General features: G+C 44.4%; 1 non-coding gene across 1 annotated transcript; it reads right to left on the bottom strand.

Moving 5' to 3' along the window:
- Positions 1–6705: 6705 nt before the first annotated feature.
- TRNAR-UCG (transfer RNA arginine (anticodon UCG)) lies at positions 6706–6778 on the bottom strand. The gene has a single exon. It is a non-coding gene; the product is annotated as a tRNA-Arg (tRNA).
- Between the last annotated feature and the right edge of the window lie 471 nt (positions 6779–7249).

Raw genomic sequence — 7249 nt, 5'->3', positions numbered from 1 at the left:
CAGAGACCCTCAATATGAGGATTAAGGGAATATGTTGCCTCAACAATTTAGGGACCACGCCCCTCAACAGCAGGAAATAGTCATGGAATGAAAACGACACCCCTTTCCCTTGGCAACATAATTCTAAAAGAAAAGCGGGGAATGAGAGAGTCAATTCCTAGGTAGGTTGATAAGAAGTCCAGGGTCCCTGAGGAGGAGAAAGGGGTCTGGGGCTCTCTCAAAGCAGAGATAGGGGTCTGGAATTCTCAGGGAGGAGGAAAGGACAAACATCATTTTTCTCTCTACATTCCTTAGTCTTAGTTGCATAAAACATTTTTTTTCTTTAAGCCCAGAACTGATGATTACACAACAAACAACTAAATTTAAACTCTGTACTAAGGATTATATAACAACAATATATCCTACTTGAGGACAGTTTCTCCTTTCTAAAAACCTTCTGACTAATCCTGTTACCTTAAAATGTAAATTGTGGGAGTGGGTCTTTACAACCTTAAGCCATTCTTTTGATTTATTGTAATAACCAATTAAAAAAGTATATAACTCCCTTGCTAACACTAGTGAGGGGTGCACTCTCCATCCCCCTTCTGATGTCTGTGTCAGAAGCTTTCTCTGTCCCTTTTTATACTTTAATAAAACTCTGCTACACAAAAGCTCTTGAGTGAGCAAGCCTGGTCCCTCGTCCCGAAGTTAAATCTTCTTCTTTGGAGACCACAAATCTGATCTTTCACCATAAGCTATCACCTTCCTCCGGGGGATCTTCCTGACCCAGGGATCAAACCACTTCTTCTGGGGCTCCTGACTTGCAGGTGGATTCTTTACTGCTGATCCACCGGGCAAGCCCGGGGAAATGCTTGGAACTAGTCTATTCATTTTCCCACCTGGAAGCCTTTTGAGAAATGTGAACACGGCTCAGATCAGCCCTTAGTCTCTTCCTGGCTGAACATCCTCAGTTATATCTAATAGTCACATAAGACCAAAACCCAAGTCCTAAAAGCACCACAGGAGGAACACATGTTTCAAATCTGCGTCTAAAATCTGGTGTCTCAAGGGAGACTTCCCTGGCGGTCAGTGCAGGGCACTTGGGTTTGCTGCCTGGTGGGGAAAATAAGATTGCCACGGCATTGCATGAGGCGATTAAACCCAAGAGCTGCAAGTAGAGAAATACCCTCATGCCGCTATGAAGACATGGCCCAGCCAAGAAAAAGAAAAAAGCTGATGTCTCAAAATAAATACAACAAAGATATCCAAAGAAATCTTTACATTAAAAAAAGAGTAGAAAATAAGTTAAATATCCAACATGAATAAGAATTTGCTTATATTGCTTAAAAAATCCATTTTACAGAATATTGTTCAGTCTTTTACCAAAAAATGGTAGATTTTTAGCAAAGAAAGATTGTCATGATAATGCGAGTAGAAAAAAAACAAGTCACAAAACAGTGTGTGTCACATCTATTTGTCTGCTAGGCAGGAAGTCTCTCTTTCTCAGCTTCTCTCTCTCCATTTCTCTCTGCCTCTTAAACATTTTGTTTTTTAGTGTATCTATATACAAATAGGGGGGAGAATGTTTCCTGAACTCTGCATAGTTATTTCTAAGTACTAGAGATGTCTTGTTTCTAGAGTATAGAGGATGAGGTTTGGGGGATCATACATGATATGATTGATATCTGTAACATTTTTTATAAACAGCACATATTACTTTCATAATCAGAAAACAGCTACAACAATAATAAAGGATTCTCAGTGCATTGGTGAGCTCCGAATAGCATGGTGTTGATCTATTTCCTCCTTCACATTCTTTTTGTTTATTCATTCAACAAATGTTCTTTAAGGCCTTCTCTGCACCAGACCTCACGCTGGGCCTTGGGCTCTTAGAGCTTACTGAGGTGTGATCCCCGTTGTGAGAAGCCCACAGATATCAGAGAAAACCTAGCATGACAAATGCTAGAACAGAGGAAATCACTGTGGGAGGGACTCCCTGAGTCTTGAAGATAATAGCATTTGCCAACCATAGGCAGTTTTGGGGTGATTGAGAGCAGCCCATGCAAAGGCCCATAGGCAGGAAGAGCTGTGCTGTTTTGCTTAACCCTCCACCTACTTCCTCCTAATCCAAGCTATCACCATCCCTCACTGCCCTCCGCTGCATTCTTCCCTTCCAGGCTATGTCTGACCTAGCAGCAGAGTGATCTTTCAAAAACACAAAGGCAACCTTGTCAACCCCCTGCTCGAAACCAACTTTGTGGCTTCCTCTTGCTACTAGGAGAAAAAAGCCCAAATGTCCTCCACCCAGCAGATCCCGCACCCAAGTCATCAGCAAATCTGTTGGTTCTACTTTCAAAAAAATGTTCTGACTCCGACCACCTCCCACCATCTTCAGTTTAGCCATGGGTGCAAACCACCATCGTCTCTTCCCTGCGTTTTCGTAGAAGCTTCCTCACTGTCCTTCTGCTTCTACCTCCCAAACCCATCTGCCCCCAGCTCAGCCAGAGTCATCATGTCAGGCATCTGGTCTAAAGTTTCCAACATCTGTTTCACCCAGAGCCAAAGCCAAAGGCTTCATGGTGGCCCACAGTCTTTGCACGTCAGGCTCTTCATTGCCCCTCTGACGTCACCCCTTCCGGCTCTTCTCTTCTCTCACCCACTTGTCACCTCTCACAAAGGCCTCCTGCTCTTCCACCCATACCAGGCTTGCTCTGGCTCAGGGCCTTTGCTCTAGGGGTTTCTCTGTGTGGAATTCTGTGCACCTAGATGATCACATGACTTCCTCTCTCACCATCTTCAAAGCCGCTCTCCTGATTTCTATCTTTATCTCAGAAGCCTCGCTTCCCTGAGTACCATTATCACGCCCAGCCTCTTTCTCTCCTTGCTTCTCTCTCTTTCTTGCAGCAAGCGTTGACTCACTAGGGCTTCTCACGTTTGCCCCAGATACAGAGATGAAGCTTCCTGCCATTCGGGATGATGGCAGGTGGTTAAGAGTGTGATCGCCATGTGGCTGTGGGTGTCATTTCTCAAATTTTCTGAGGCAGGGGCTCTTGCTAGATGTCCCACAGTGCAAGTTCAGGTGAGGTGAGAATTGGGAACTAGGGTTGAACATGGCCAGGGTCAGGTCCAAATCAGGGACCAGCAATGAGGACCCTGACCTGGGTGTCAGGCCAGAGCAGGGGGCTCAAGCCAATGGGAAAAGTTTTGAACCTTTGGGATTTGACTGAAGATTAAAAGCTTAAAAGTTAGGTTATATCAACCCTACAAAGACCTGTGAAACCCTGTGTCCTGTGCTTGCTACGCTGTGCCCATCTGTCTGACTTCATCTCCTCTAACTCTCCCCACTCACTATGGAGCAGGCACTCTGGCCTCCTTGTTGTTCCAACACCCCAGGTGCACTCCTTCCTGCCCCAGGGCCTTTGCAATTGCCATTCTCTCTTCCTGAAACACTCTCCCCTAGGTGTCTGCATCCTTATTCTTTTTTTCATTCAGATCTTCACTTCGAGGTCACCTTCCCTGGCCACGATCACACAATACACACTCACATACCAGACTTCCTACCCGCCTCTCTCCAGATTTTACTTTTTCTTCTTAATATCTATCCCTAACTAACAAATTAGAGATAGAACTGGACATGGAACAACAGACTGGTTCCAAATCAGGAAAGGAGTACATCAAGGCTGTATATTCTCACTCCACTTATTTAACTTATATGCAGAGCGCATCATGCGAAATGCCAGGCTGGATGAAGCGCAAGCCGGAATCAAGATTGCCGGGAGGAATATCAATAACCTCAGATATGCAGATGACACCACCCTTATGACAGAAGGTGAAGAGGAACTAAAGAGCCTCTTGTTGAAACTGAAAAAGGGGAGTGAAAAAGTTGGCTTAAAACTCAACATTCAGAAAACAAAGATCATGGCATCTAGTCCCATCACTTCATGGCAAATAGATGGGAAAACAATGGAAACAGTGACAGACTTTATTTTCTGGGGCTCCAGAATCACTTGTGGATGGTGACTGCAGCCTTGAAATTAAAAGATGCTTGCCCCTTGAAAGAAAATCTATGAGCAACCTGAAAGAAAGTGAAAGGCGCTCAGTTGTGTCTGACTATTTGTGACCCCATGGACTGTCCATGGAATTCTCCAGGCCAGAATACTAGAGCGGGTAGCCCTTCCCTTCTCTAGGGGATCTTCCTGACCCAGGGATCAAACCCAGGTCTTCAATGCAGGCGGATTCTTTACCAGCTAAGCCACAAGGAGTCGGACACGACTGAGCGACTGAATTGAACTGCGGCATGTGAAATCTTAGTTCCCTGACTGGGGATCAAACCCAAGACCCCTACAATGGGGGCACAGAGTCTTAACCCCTGGACCACCAGGGAAGCCCCAGTTTAAATTAAAAATTAAAAAAATAAAAAGAGGATCATCCTATTTATTTCTAGCAAGAAATAAAAGAGTGGTTGGAAAATATCTGGCATGTAATAGATGCTTGAGACTCCCCCAGGTTCACTCACAAATATTTTTAGAAGACCTCCTTTGTGCACTGGCTCTTAGAGATATAGCAGTGAGCAGCAATCCCTGCCATCAGGCTGTTGACAAGCTAATGGAGAGAGAGAGAACAATAGATAAGGGCAATCATTTGTTAGTTCAGTTTAGTTCAGTCGTTCAGTCATGTCCGACTTGTTGTAACCCCATGGATTGCAGCACACCGGCCTTCCCTGTCCATCACCAACTCCCAGAGCTTACTCAGACTCATGTCCATTGAGTCAGTGATGCCATCCAACCATCTCATCCTCTGTCGTCCCCTTCTCCTCCTGCCTTCAATCTTTCCCAGCATCAGGGTCTTTTCCAATGAGTCAGTTCTTCGCATAAGATGGCCAAAGTATTGGAGTTCCAGCTTCAGCATCAGTCCTTCCAATGAATATTCCAGACCAGTTTCCTTTAGGATGGACTGGTTGGGTCTCCTTGCAGTCCAAGGGGACTCTCAAGAGTTTTCTCCAACACCACAATTCAAAAGCATCAATTCTTTGGAGCTCAGCTTTCTTTATAGTCCAACTCTCACATTCATATGTGACTACTAGAAAAACCATAGCTTTGACTAGATAGGCCTTTATTGGCAAAGTAATGTCTCTGCTTTTTAATATGCTGTCTAGGTTAGTCATAACTTTCCTTCTAAGGAGTAAGCGTCTTTTAATTTCATGGCTGCAGTCACCATCTGCAGTGATTTTGGAGCTCCCCAAAATAAACTCTCTCACTGTTTCTATCGGGTTTTTTTTTCACTTATTTTTATTAGTTGGAGGCTAATTACTTTACAATACTGTAGTGTTTTTTGCCATACAATGACATGAATCAGCCATGGATTTACATGTGTTCCCCGTCCTGAACCCCCCTCCCTCACTGTTTCCATTGTTTTCCCATCTATTTGCCATGAAGTGATGGGACCAGATGCCATGATCTTTGTTTTCTGAATGTTGAGTTTTAAGCCAACTTTTTCACTCCCCTTTTTCAGTTTCAACAAGAGGCTCTTTAGTTCCTCTTTACCTTCTGCCATACGGTGGTGTCATCTGCATATCTGAGATTATTGATATTTCTCCCAGCAATCTTGATTCCAGCTTGTGCTTCATCCAGCTCGGCATTTCCCATGATATATTCTGCATACAGGGCTTCCCTCATAGCTCAGTTGGTAAAGAATCTGCCTGTAGTACAGGAGACCCGGGTTCAATTCCTAGGTCGGGAAGATCCCCTGGAGAAAGAAATGGCAACCCACTCCAGTATTCTTGCCTGGAGAATCCCATGGACAGAGGAGCCTGGCAGGCTACAGTCCATGGGGTCACAAGAGTCAGACATGACTTAGCGACTAAACCACCACCATTCTGCATATAAGTTAAATAAACAGGGTGACAATATACAGCCTTGATGTACTCCTTTCCCGATTTGGAGTACGGTACAGCCACATGCTGCAAGGTACAGCCAAAAAATAAAAATAAGTAAAATAACAATAAAAATAATAAAATAATTATTAAAAGTTTAAGTTGATATGTTGTATTTTCATTCAGTTCAAGATTTTTTTTTTTTTCTTTTTTTTGGCCAAGAGGCATGCAGGATTTTAGTTCCCCCACCAGGACTCAAACCCGCCCCCCCTGCAGTGGAAGCGCAGAATCTTAACCATTGGACCGCTAGGGAAGTCCTCCATCTCTGTGTGTGTGTGTGTGTGTGTGTGTGTGTGTGTGTGTGTGTGTGTGTGTGTAAGGTTATGTAATGCACCAAATGCACAGTATGCTGCTCCACACAGCCTGGAGGGAATGACTGGGCGCCCCCTAGGGCTCGGTGTGAAGTGGTGGCTCTCCACGTAGCACAGGAAGAAAAACTTAGCGGCGCTCCACTAAGGGGTCATTAACAGCCTCTCTGGGGGAAAGGATTTCAAGTTCTTTTAAAACTTTTTTTCCTCCTTACTAAGTTGCAATTCGTGACTTTTCTACAATGACGTGCATGCCAGGTCGCTTCAGTCGTGTCTGACTCTGCAACCCGGTGGACTGTAGCCCATCAAGCTTCCCTGCCCATGGGATTCTCCAGGCAAGAATACTAGAGTGGGCTGCCATTTTCTCCTCCAGGGGATTTCCCTGGCCCAGGGGTCAAACCTGCATTTCCTGTGGCTCCTGCATTGCAGGCGGATTCTTTACTGCTTGAGCCACCCGGGGAGCCCTCAAAAAGCAACCCGTCCTTGCGACCGTGACAGGACTCGAACCTGTAATCTTCTGATCCGAAGTCAGACGCCTTATCCATTAGGCCACACGGCCACCTACAATGACAATGACAAGACAGTGATCTTGTAACAGGAAAAAAATGTAATGGAAAGAGCCTGCTGAAGTGTTTTAGTGATCTGAAATTGTACAGAATGTCTATCTTCCCACAACAACAACAAAATTTTCCAAGTGTATGGAGGAAATTCCTTCGTGGTCCAGTGGTTAAGACTCTGTACTTCCAGTGCAAGCGGCATGGGTTCAATCCGTGGTCAAGGTACAAAGATCCTGCATGCTGCTCGGCAGGGCCAAAAAATATGTATATATTGAGTTGGCCAAAAATTCATTTGGGCTTTTCCATAAGATGGTACAGAAATATCCAAACAAACTTTTTTGCCAACTCAATAAAATAAATAAAATGAAAAGTGCACTGAACCCTAAAGTGTAGTGTTATGATTCTGAATGATTATAACTGGAAATAACTATAAGTAGCCCCAGCCCCAAGGCTTTTATTGCATATGAAAAACA

This window comes from Odocoileus virginianus, chromosome 33 (genome assembly GCF_023699985.2).
Source record: "Odocoileus virginianus isolate 20LAN1187 ecotype Illinois chromosome 33, Ovbor_1.2, whole genome shotgun sequence".
Classification (NCBI taxonomy): Eukaryota; Metazoa; Chordata; class Mammalia; order Artiodactyla; family Cervidae; genus Odocoileus; species Odocoileus virginianus.
Note: the sequence above shows the minus strand (reverse complement) of the source record. Positions and strands in the feature narration are given on the sequence as shown.